This window comes from Panthera onca, chromosome A1 (assembly GCF_046562875.1).
Source record: "Panthera onca isolate mPanOnc1 chromosome A1, mPanOnc1 haplotype 2, whole genome shotgun sequence".
NCBI classification, from domain to species: domain Eukaryota; kingdom Metazoa; phylum Chordata; class Mammalia; order Carnivora; family Felidae; genus Panthera; species Panthera onca.
The window spans coordinates 190,918,880-190,930,887 of NC_138339.1; the positions used below are offsets into that span (position 1 = coordinate 190,918,880).

At 36.3% G+C, this 12,008-nt stretch overlaps 1 protein-coding gene across 1 annotated transcript in view; it reads right to left on the reverse strand.

Moving 5' to 3' along the window:
• UCHL3 (ubiquitin C-terminal hydrolase L3) overlaps positions 1 to 12,008 on the reverse strand; it is a 101,202-nt gene that overhangs the window by 58,485 nt on the left and 30,709 nt on the right. The gene's annotated exons all lie outside the window — the stretch shown is intronic.

Consider the following 12,008-nt stretch of genomic DNA (forward strand, 5'->3'; position numbering starts at 1 on the left):
GCGAGAAACTAATTAGGAGGCTATGGTAAAATTTAAGGCAAGATTAAAAAAACAAAAACAACTTTGTGTAGCTCTATAGCAGTGAGACTCGGAAGAAGGGAATAAATGTTGGCATTCTCTGAAATAAAATTTGAATACCTATCAATTCTTACTTTTTTTGAGTAAGAGAGAGAAAAATCAGTTTACCACCATTTCAAACCCGTGACACTAGGGGAATGGCATTCATCAGTAGACATGACATGAGGATGAAAAACACTTTTGAGGGAAGATGATGTGTACCTGGTGTTGGAGGGCATATGTACTATGAATTTATTAGTAGTGAACGTGCTTAATGGCAAAGGCTTTGTTCTTCTGTATTTTTATTGGAGGTATTAGCATCTCTCAGAGGTAATTAACAGGTTTCACTAACCAAATATGAAATATCTTTTAGCTGTTTTTGTCAAAATATCTAGAAACTAATATATTTCAGATTTATATGATTATGAGAATTTTTTTTCAAATTTTTATTTAAATTCTAGTTAGTTAACATGAAGTGCAATATTGGCTTCAGGAGTAGAAGTCAGTGATTTATCACTTGCATACAATATCCAGTGCTCATCACAACAGGTGTCCTCCTAATACCCATCACCTATCTAGTCCACCCCACCTCCACCTCCCTCCATCAACTCTCAGTTTGTTCTCTATCTTTAAGAGTCTCTTATGGTTTGTTTCCCACTCTCTTTTCTCCCCCCTCCTATATGTTCATCTGTTTTGTTTCTTTAATTCCACATATGAGTGAAATCACATGCTATTTGTCTTTCTCTGACTTACTTCACTTAGCATAATACACTCTGTCTGCATCCACTTTGTGGCAAATGGCAAGATTTCCTTCTTTTTGATGGCTGAGTAATACTCCATTATACATATATACCACAACTTCTTTATTCATTTATTAGTCATTGGACATTTGGACTCTGCATAGTTTGGCTATTGTTGGTAGTGCTGCTGTAAACATCAGGGTGCATGTACCCCTTTGAATCTTTATTTTTGTATCCTTTGGGTAAATATCCAGTAGTGCAGCTGCTGGATTGTAGGGTAGTTCTATTTGTAACTTTTTGAGGACCCTCCATACTGTTTTCCAGAGTGGCTGCACCAGTTTGCATTCCCATCAACAGTGCAAAAGGGTTCCCTTTTCTACACTTCCTTACCAACACCTGTTGTTTATTGTGTTGTTAATTTTAGCCATTCTGACAGGTGTGAGGTGGAATCTCCTCGTGGTTTTGATTTGTTATTTCCCTGATGGTGAGTGAGCATCTTTTCATGTGTCTGTTAGCCATCTGGATGTCTTTGGAAAAATGCCTGTTCATGTCTTCTGCCCATGAGAATGAATTTTCGATGTCATTAACGAATAAATGTTAAGTTTATTGACAAAGTTATTCTCAGCTGATTATGTTTACACTGCTTTAGTTATCATTGCTGTGTAACAAACTACCAAAAACTCAGTGACTTGAAACAACAGTTTAATGATCTTCCAAGACTCTGGGGGTTACCTGGACTTAGCTAGCTTCTACTCCCCGTCATTTAGGAGTGTGATTGAGCCAGAAACGAAGGGGCTCACTTACATGGCTAGTGATAACTTCGGCTAAGAGCTCAGCCAGAGCTAATAATTGGAGTGACTTGATTCTTCCTACATGGCTGCTCAAATTAGGGTAGCTGGGTTCCAAGAGGGAGAGTCCCAAGAGTCAGCCTTCCATGAAGAAGGAGGCAGACACTTTCAGTTCTCCTAAGGTCTAGGCTCAAAGATTCCAGAAAGCCTCTTCTGTCATACTCTGTTGCTTAAAGCAATCACAGGGACAGCTCAGATGGCTGCAGGGGGAGAATAAGCTCCACTTAATATGAGGAGTGACATGTATGTACAGGGAGGGGTGACACTAATTGTTGGAAGCCATCTTTAGAGACCAGTTACCACATGCCTGAGCAGTTCCAAACATATTGGTTCAACAAATACTTATTTGAACATTCGCTTTGTACCACATACTGTTCTAGTAGATTCAGTAGTAAACAAGATGGATAATGTTCTTTCTCTTAGGAAGTTTGCATTTTTTGGGGAGACAGGTGATAAATAAGGAAACGTGATAATTTCAGATAATGATGAGTGCTACTGAGAACATTAAAAAGAGTATGGGTGAAGGTGCCTGTAAACAAGATGAGGAAGGGGGAGCCTGGGTGGCTTAGTCAGTTAAGCGTCAGACTCTTGATTTCAGCTCATGTCATGACCTCCCAGTTTGTGAGATCCAGCCCCAGCCCCAGTTCAGGTTCAGGCTATGCACTGTCACTGCAACCAAATCCCCGCTTGGGATTCTCGCTCTTCTCTCTCTGTCCCTCCCCCCGCTTGTGTGTATGTCCTCTCTCTCTCTCTCTAAATAAACAAATAAACTTAAAAAAAAATCCTTTAAGAAAATGAGGAAGACTAATGACTTGGAAAATGTATACTTGGACTAGAGTAATATGAATTCTTAAGTAGAAATTTGCTAATAACTCCTGCCTTGATCACTTTACACATGTAAACACAGGGTGTGGCATAGCGCTGTCCAATAGAACTTCTATGATGGCAGAAATGTTCTATGTTGGTTGGCACTGTCCAGTATGGGAGCAGTAGCCATATGTGGCCGTGGAGCACTTGCTATGTGGCTAGCACAACTGAGGAACTGAAAACAGTTTTTATTTTATTAATTTAAATAGTCACATTTGGGTAATGCCTGCTGTATTGGACAGCTCAGGTTTAGCATTTAGAAGATGGTAAATGTTCTCATGCCACCCTAGACCAATTTACTTTCTTGACCTACTACAACTTAATTTAATTCCAGATAGTAATCATGTTGCAGCTAGGCATAATGAAAACTGGATAGAATATGGCATCAGACAAATTAGGGTTGGAATAACAGCTATATTAGTTTGAGATCATTGGATGAGTTGTTTGACCAGTCTTTTCCTTTCAATACTTTTGAGAGAGATTAATGTGTGCAGAATACTTAGCATTCCTTCCTTTGGCAAACTTTCACTTAAAAAAGGAGAGGCCATAGAAGTGTGTATTTTATGACTCTGTAAAAATTACATATGAGGACTAGAAATGGGGATACAGGAATAAGAAAATAGTTTCTAGGATGGAGTTGTACATGATTGTTTTTCTAGTATTTTATGTCGTATTTTGACAAAATAAAAATTAAATTTAAACCGAAGTGGTCTTTATCGATATTTTTTCTTTATGGACAATTTTTATATGATGTTTTGTGTAAGTAATTGCAGCTACCATATCAATTTTAAGTGTGACTGACTACAGCTAATGTCTTTGTTTATCTTTCACTATCTATGTTTGTTTTGTGATTTTTTTTCTTTGTATTCATTTTACTTTGGGATGTTCTCATATTTTTTTCACTACTCATGTACTAGTTTGTACATTTTCATTTTTAATTCACGTTCGTAATTCTACAAGAGTTTTTGGGCTATATTACTTCATTCTTAATATTCTCTCTAATGGAAGCATGTTCTGTTCTGATTTTTCTCTTTTGTTCTTTTCTTATTAAAATCCTTGATACAGTTAATTCCTATTTAAGGCTAAACCACATTTATTAGAAGGTTTGCTTTAAAAAATTTTTTTTTGTTTACATTTATTCATTTTTGAGACAGAGAGAGAGAGAGAGACAGACAGACAGACAGAGCATGAGCAGGGGAGGGGCAGGGAGAGAGGGAAACACAGAATCTAAAGCAGGCTCCAGGCTGCTGTCAGCACAGAGCCCGACACAGGGCCCAAACTCATGAATTGTGAGATCATGACCTGAGCCGAAGTTGGATGCTTAACCAACTGAGCCACCCAGGTGCCCCTATAATTTGCTTTTAACTTGCACTTAAATGTTCAGGTCATGATTTGAAAAATTCTCATCTCATAAACCTAACCCCAGCTTTTTTTTATTTAGGAATACTCATTTTGCACAGTAAGTTCTTCATATTTCCTCACCTGCCTGTTTCACCGTTGCAATGATCAGTGGATTCCAACATTGTATTCCTTAATTGCTTTTCGGTTTGAAATGGTCTAAATAATCCGTAGTTTTATTTCAGACGAAGTCAAATAGGTAATGATCTTCTGTACCATTTTCCTGTATACAGGAAAGCAACAAGGAATTGTACAGGCCGAATAAGTTTAAGAATGGGTATCACCATTGATCTAATATAAAAACTGTATGTCTAATCATGAACTCAAATTCTGTTTCTGGATTTTTAGCCACTTACTGAACATTGCTATTTAAATATCCTCTATCACCACTTGATAATACCTTTGGACTGGAAATATAGAGTCCTAATTGATACATGATATCAGAATTCTCATCATCCGCACTCGGATTTTCATAGTTGTCTTGGATCTCTCCCATAATTATGAGGAAAATAATCAAGGCCTACTGATTCATTCTTTAAGGGTCAGCTTAACCCTACCTTTACCCCCTCAGTTCAGGCACTTAAAATAATCAGGCACCTGGATTATTGTATTCTGCTGCCACCAGATGAATGTTTTTTAATCAATACTTTCATATCATTCCCTTTACTGAAAAGTTTCAGTGAGTCCCCACTGCATACAGGAAACATTTAAATGACTTAATATGATATATTTCCCATGAGATCAAGTATACGAGAATACTTTAAAAACCTCTGAAAACTCAGAATTCGAAAAGATTTATTGGCTTCTTGACTTCTTTTGTCAGCTTTATATTCCATACTTCCTTATAGGAGCCTTCCCCTTTAAGGCACGTAAATGCTTTATCTCTCTCTCTCTTTTTTTTTTTTTAATTTTTATTTATTTTTGAGAGAAAGAGGCAGAGCACGAGAGAGGAAGGGGCAGAGAGGGAGAAATAGAACTTGAAGCAGGCTCTGGGCTCCGAGCTGTCAGCACAGAGCCTGATGTGGGGCTCGAACTCACGAACTGTGAGATCATGACCTGAGCCGAAGTTAGACGCTTAACCGACTGAGCCACCCAGGCGCCCCAATGCTCTATCTCTTATACCAGATACTGACTATCTCCATCTCTAGTTGGTTCAGCTAAATATTATTAAACATTTATTTTTTTGTTACATGTATATTTATGGAATATATAAAGAAAACACATTTTCCTCTCATATTCAGTTGTATTTAATCTTCAAAACTGAGCTGAAAGCTTATGCCCTCTGTAAAGCATTCCCTTGGTCACTGTATTGTACAATAAAATTTTCCTTTCAACCAGAAATGTGGAACTCACTGATTTATATTCACTTCCCACACCTGATACCTACAAGATAGCATAGGCAAAAAAAGTGCATTATCGTGGACAGCTTAATGAATAATTTTAAAGTGAACACCTTTGTAACCACAATCAAATTCAAGAAATGGAGCATTACCAGTATCCCAGAAGCCCACCACATGCCCTTCCCCAATCAAACCCCTCCCTTCCCTCCTCCCTAGAGGTAATGACGATCCTTTTGTGATAATCATGTTCTGACCTTTATGTATAGTTTTCCCACCTGTGTATGCAACCTTAATATTATACTTCCTATTTCTCAAGTTTAAGTGAATGGAATCACATAACTTTTGACTTTGTTTCTTTCAACATTTTTGGTGTTAAGTGTAGCTGAAGTTCATTGCTGTATATACTTCATTTATCCATCTTACTACTGATGAATATTTGGGTGGTTTCAGTTTAGGGCTATTAGGGATATAGTTGCTCAGAACATACATGTATTCTGTGTACATATGCACAAGTTTTTCTAGGATATATCTCTAGTAATTGAATTGCTGGATCAGAGGTATACGTAACTTTGGTTTTACTAGATAAAACCAATACTCCAAAACAATTAGCCCAATTTAGACTTCCATCGATAGCATGTGACACATACTTCATTGCCAGTACTTGGAATTGGCAGATTAAAGATTTTGCCATTTTGGTAGGTGTGTGGTGGTATCTTATTGTGGTTCAAATTTGCATTTCTGTTTCCTAATGAAGGTGAGTACCTTTCCATGAGTTTATTAACCATTTGTAGTTCTTCTGTTATCTTCTCCTTTATTTTTACATAGAAAACTTTTATTTAAAATGGAATTACACAGTCTTTTTACCTATTAAAGATGTTAACCTTCTATAGCACTAGCCTGGCTTTATTATAGTAGCAGAGTAGCCCAAAGCGCATCTGAGACGGGAGAGAATTTTGGTCTCCACCAATCCCTCCTTTAATTTTAACTTTAAATTTTTAAAAGTTCAGTTTATTTAAACTAATAAAAAAGTTCACCCATTTCTCCCACTCCCTCAACCCCCTCTTGCAACCACCAGCCTGCTCTGTTTTATGTGCTTAGTTTTCTTTTCTAGATTCCACATGTAAGACATCATATGGTATTTGTCTTTTTCTGTCTTTTTCACTTAGCATAATGTTCTCAAGGTCTAGCTATGTTGTTGCATATTCTTTTTTATGGCTGAATAATATTCCGTTGTTTGTACATACTACATTTTCCTTATCCATTCATCCAGTGATGGACACTTAGGTTGTTTCCATATCTTGGTTAGTGTAACAATGCTACAATGAACATGGGAATGCAGATATCTTTTTGAATTAGTGTTTTCATTTTCTTCAGATAACTACCCAGAAGTGGGAATGCTAGATCATTTGGTAGTTATATTTTTAATTTTTTGAGGAAGCTTCATACTGTTTTTCATAGTGGCTGCACCAATCTATATTCCTACCAACAGTGCATGAGGGTTCCCTTTTCTCTACATTCTCATAAACGCTTATTTCTTGTGTTTTTTTTTTTTTATAATAGCATTTCTGACAGGTGTGGGTGATATTATGATTTTGACACATATTTCCCTGATGATTAATGATGTTGAGCATCTTTTCATGTACCTATTGGCGATTTAGGTGTCTTTTTTTGGGGACAATGTCTATTTAGTGTTCTCATTTTTTTTTTTTTAAGTTTATTTAATGAGAGAGAGAGAGGAATGAGCAGGCAAGGGGCAGAGAGAGATGGAGAGAGAGAATTCTGAGCAGGCTGTACACTGACAGCAGAGCCCGACATGGGGCTCAAATCTATAAACTGAGATCATGACTTGAGCCAAAACCAAGAGTCGGTCATTCAATTGACTGAGCCACTCAGGCACCCCCGCTTCTGCTCATTTTTAAGTCCGATTTTTGTTTGTTTGTTTGTATGGAGTTGTATGAGTTCTTTACATTTTTTGGATATTAACCCCTTGTCATTTATGATTTGCAGTTACATTCTCCCATTCAGTAGGTTGCCTTTTTGGTAAGGTTTGTTTGCTAGTTTATTTATTTATTGAGAGAGAGAGAGTGGGAGAGGGGCAGATAGAGAAATCCCAAGCAGGCTCAGCACTGTCAGTGGGGAGCCCAATGCAGGGCTTGAACCGAGGAACCATGAGATCATAACCTGACCTGATGTCCAGCACTCAAGTGACTGAGCCACCCAGGCACCCCACCTTTTCATTTTGCCGGTGGTTTCCTTTGCTGTGCGGAAGCTTTTTAATTTAATGTCGTCCCACTTGTATACTTTTGCTTTTGTTGCTTTTGCTTTTGGTGTCAAACTCAAAAAATCATCGCCAAGACTTCTGTGTCAGGGAGCTTACTGCCTACATTTTCTTCTAGGAATTTTATGGTTTCAGGTCTTACTTTCAAGTCGTTAACCATTTTGAGTAAATTTTTATGTATGGTATAAGATAGTGGTCAAGTTTCCTTCTTTTGCATGTGGCTGTTCAGTTTTCCCAGTATTATTTATTGAAGATACTGTCCTTTCACTGCTGTATATTCTTGCCTCCTTTGTCATAAGCTAATTAACCTTATATGCATGGGTTTATTTCTGTGAGCTCTCGATTATGTTGCATTTGACCTGTGTGTCTTTTTTCATGCTAATACTGTACTTTTAAAACTACTATACCTTTGTAATACAGTTTGAAACCAGAAAGCGTGATGCCTCCAGCTTTGTTCTTTCTAAAATTGCTTTGGCTCTTTGGGGTCTTCTGTGCTTTCATACTTATTTTAGGAGTTTTTTCTATTTCTGTGAAAATTATCATTGGGATTTTGATAGGGATTGCATTGAATCTGTAGATTGCTTTGGGTAGTAAGGACAACATCAATTCTTCCAATCCATGAGCACAGGATATCTTTCCATTTATTTGTGTCTTCAATTTCTTTCATTAATGTCTTGTAGTTTTCAGTGTGTAGGTCTTTCACCTCCTTGGTTAAATTTATTCCTAGGTATTTTATTCTTTTTGATGCAATCATAAATGGTATTATTTTCTAATGAGCTATCTGAAGGAGAAATTGAGAAAACATTTCTCTTTCAGATAGTTCATTATTAGTGCATAAAAATGCAACAGATTTTTATGTATTCCTTTTGTACCCTACAACTTTATTGAATTTATTAGTTCTACCAGTTTTTTTTTAATTTTTATTTTTTATTTATTCTTTCTTAATGAAATCCTTAAGGTTTCCTTTGTATGTCATCTGCAAATAGTGACAGTTTTACTTCTTTCCCTCCAGTTTGGATGCCTTTTACTTGTTTTTCTTGCCTAATTGCTCTGACTAGGACTTCTAATTCTATGTTGAATAAAATTGGTGAGGGTGGACATCATCATCATGTTCCTGATCTGAAAGGAAAAGCTTTTAGCTTTTCATTATTGAGTATCATGTTAGTTGTAAGCTTGTCATATATTTGTCATATATATATACGTATATATACATATATATACACACACACATACATACACATATATGTACATATATGTATACATATGTGTATGTGTGTGTGTGTGTATATATATATATATATACACACACACACACACATACACATATGTGTATGTGTGTGTGTGTGTGTGTGTGTATATATATATATACACACACACACACACACACATATACATATATATAGCCTTTATTATGTTAAGGTATATTCCCTCTATAGCTGCTTTGTTGAGAGGTTGTTTTTTTTTTATGTATGGATATTGAAGTTTGTCAGATACTTTTTTCTGCTTCTATTGAGATGATTATATATGATTTTTATCTTTTATCTTTTTATTTTTTATTTTATTTATTTATTTATTATTTTTTTTAAATGTGTATCACATTGACTGATTTACAGATGTTGAACCAACCTTGCATCCCTGGAATAACTGATTTGATCATGGTATATGGTCCTATTAATATACTGTTGAATTCAGTTTGCTAATATTTTTTTGAGAATTTTGCATTTATGTTCATCAGGAATATTGGCCTGTAATTTTCTGTTCTTGTGGCATACCTGTCTCCTTTTAGTATCAGGGTAATGTTGGCTTCATAAGTTTGTTTGGAAAAGTTCTCCCTGGTTTTTTGTTTTGTTTTGCTTGTTTTGTGGCAGAGTTTGAGAAGGATTCATATTAATTCTTGTTTTAATGTTTGGTAGAATTCATCAGTGAAGCCATCTGGTCTCTGACTTCTGTTTGTTGGGAAGTCTTTGATTACTGATTCACTCTCCTTGCTAGTAGTTGGTCTGTTCACATTTCCTAATTCATCATGATTCATGCTTGGTGGTTTGTATGTTGCTAGGAATTTTTCCATTTCTTCTAGGTTGTTCAATTTGTTGGTATGTAAGTGTTTACAGTGGTATCTTATGATCCTATGTATTTCTGTGGAATCACTTATAACATCTCCTCTTTCATTTTGGATTTTATTTTCCTCTTTTTTTCTTGGTAAGTCTAGCTAAAGCCTTAATTTTTTTTTTAATCTTTAAGTTAAAATGCTCAATTTTGTCTTTTGCAGAACCAGTTTTTAGTTTTCTTCATATTTTCTATTGTCTTTTTAGTCTCTATTTCATTTATTTCTACTCTAATCTTTGTTATATCCTTTCTTCTGCTGACTTTGGGCATCTGTTCCTTTTCTGTTTTCTTGAGGTGTAAAGTTAGCTTATTTATTTGAGATTTTTCTTGTTTCTTGATGTAGGCATTTATCACCATGAACTTCTATTTTAGAACTGCTTTTGCTGCATCCCACACAATTTGGCATGCTACATTTGCATTTTGCTTTGTCTCAAGGTATTTTTTAGATTTCTCTTTTCATTTCTTCTTTGACCCGTCGATTATTTAGTAGCATGTTGTTATGTCTCCACATATTTGTGGATATTCTAGATTTTTTCTTGTAATTGATGTCTAGTTTCATACCATTGTGGTTGAAAGAGATGCCTTAGAGGATTTCGATCCTAGCAAATGTTCCATGTGCACTTGAGAAGAATGTGTATTCTGTTGCCTTTGGATGGAATGTTCTGTAAATAACTGTTAAGTCCATTTGGGCTAACATGTTATTTAAAGCTGATGTTTCTTTATTGATTTTCCATCTGGATGTTCTATCCATTGATATAAGAAGGGTATTAAAGTCTCCTACTATCATATTGCTGTCTATTTCTCCTTCTAGGTCTGTTAATATTTGCGTTGTATATCTAGTATTCCTATGTTGGATGCATAAATATTTACACGTTATATCTTCTTGTTGGATTGACTGCTTTATCAGTATGTAACTTCCTTTTTGTTTCTTATTACAGTCTTTGTTTTAAAGTCTATTTGTCTGGTATTAAGCATAGCTACCTCAGCTTTCTTTGGTTTCTATCTGCATGGAATATCTTTTTCCATCCTTCATTTTCAGTCTGTTTGCCTTCTTACCTCTGGAGCATGTCTCGTCTAGGCGGTATATAGATAAGTCTTGTTTATAAAAGATCCCAAATTTTATAAAAAGAGATTTATTAACAAGGAAAGCTTTTTGTCCTATCAGCATTAATTTGGCAGCAAAAAGTATCATTCAAGGGTTACCTGGGTGGCTTAGTTGGTTAAGCATCCAACTCTTGATTTCGGCACAGGTCATGATCTCACAGTCATGAGACTGAGCCCCACATCAGGTTCTGTGCTGTGCGTGGAGCCTGCTGAAGAGTCTCTGTTTGCCTCTTCCTTTGCCCCTCCCCCCGCCGACACAAGTGCTTGTTCATGTGCACATGCATACTTGCCTTCTCTCTCTCTCAAAAAAAGTAGTCAACAAGTATTTTTTGTGAGTGCCTGCTGTGTACCATTTACTTGTCTAAGCTTTGAAAACAAGAAACAGAATTCCTCTACTCACAGTCTGCTGTTTTAGAGTCAGTTTTAAGAGCTGCATTTGTCCAATCTTGTTTTATGCCACAGCAACACTGAGCAGTCACTGATAGAAAATAGATTCAAAGTAAAGACAGCTAGTAGTCAATAAGCAGTAATCTTTGGAGTCAAACAGACTTTGGTTTCAGTTCTGATCACAGAAATGTGTGACCTTGCACACGTTATCTAAGCTCTCTGAAATTCAGCTTTGTCATCTGCAAAATAGAAATAATAGCCTATGATGTTATGATGATTCAGTGAGGCATTGAATACATGTAAACTACATAGCACCTCACCTGACAAGTGTTCATCATCCTCAGTGATGAAATCTAAAACCACCTTATCACCCAGTGTTTATGTCAGTGTAAGGCTTTAGGCTGAGGATCCTCGTGAAGAAGGAAACTGGAATGATTCCCATGTGAGTCTCAGTCACATAAGGAGATGGTATTTAACTCACCTTCCACTTCAGGACTTTTGGGTTGTGGGATGGGAGAAAGCATATGTGGAACAGGAAAGTGAGGTAAGAGAGGCCACAAGGCATTGGGAGTCCCCTTAACCGCCAGAGCAAAATGAAAGGAAACCTAGGAATACCACATCTTCCTTCTACCTCCATTTTATACCTGGTGAAGATTTGTGTGTGTGTGTGCGTGTGTGTGTTTACTGTTGTAATTATGACAGTATTGTTTTCCAGCTCTTTATATCCCTTATTGCCTCTCTCCATTTTCATTTGATTATTGTTCCCATAACAGTATTAAATGAAGATATTTTCTTTTACTCTGACCAGCATTGAAACTAAAAGTTCAATGTGAGAGCAGTAAAACTGAATAAATATCTGCATTCATGGCATTGTTATTACCAC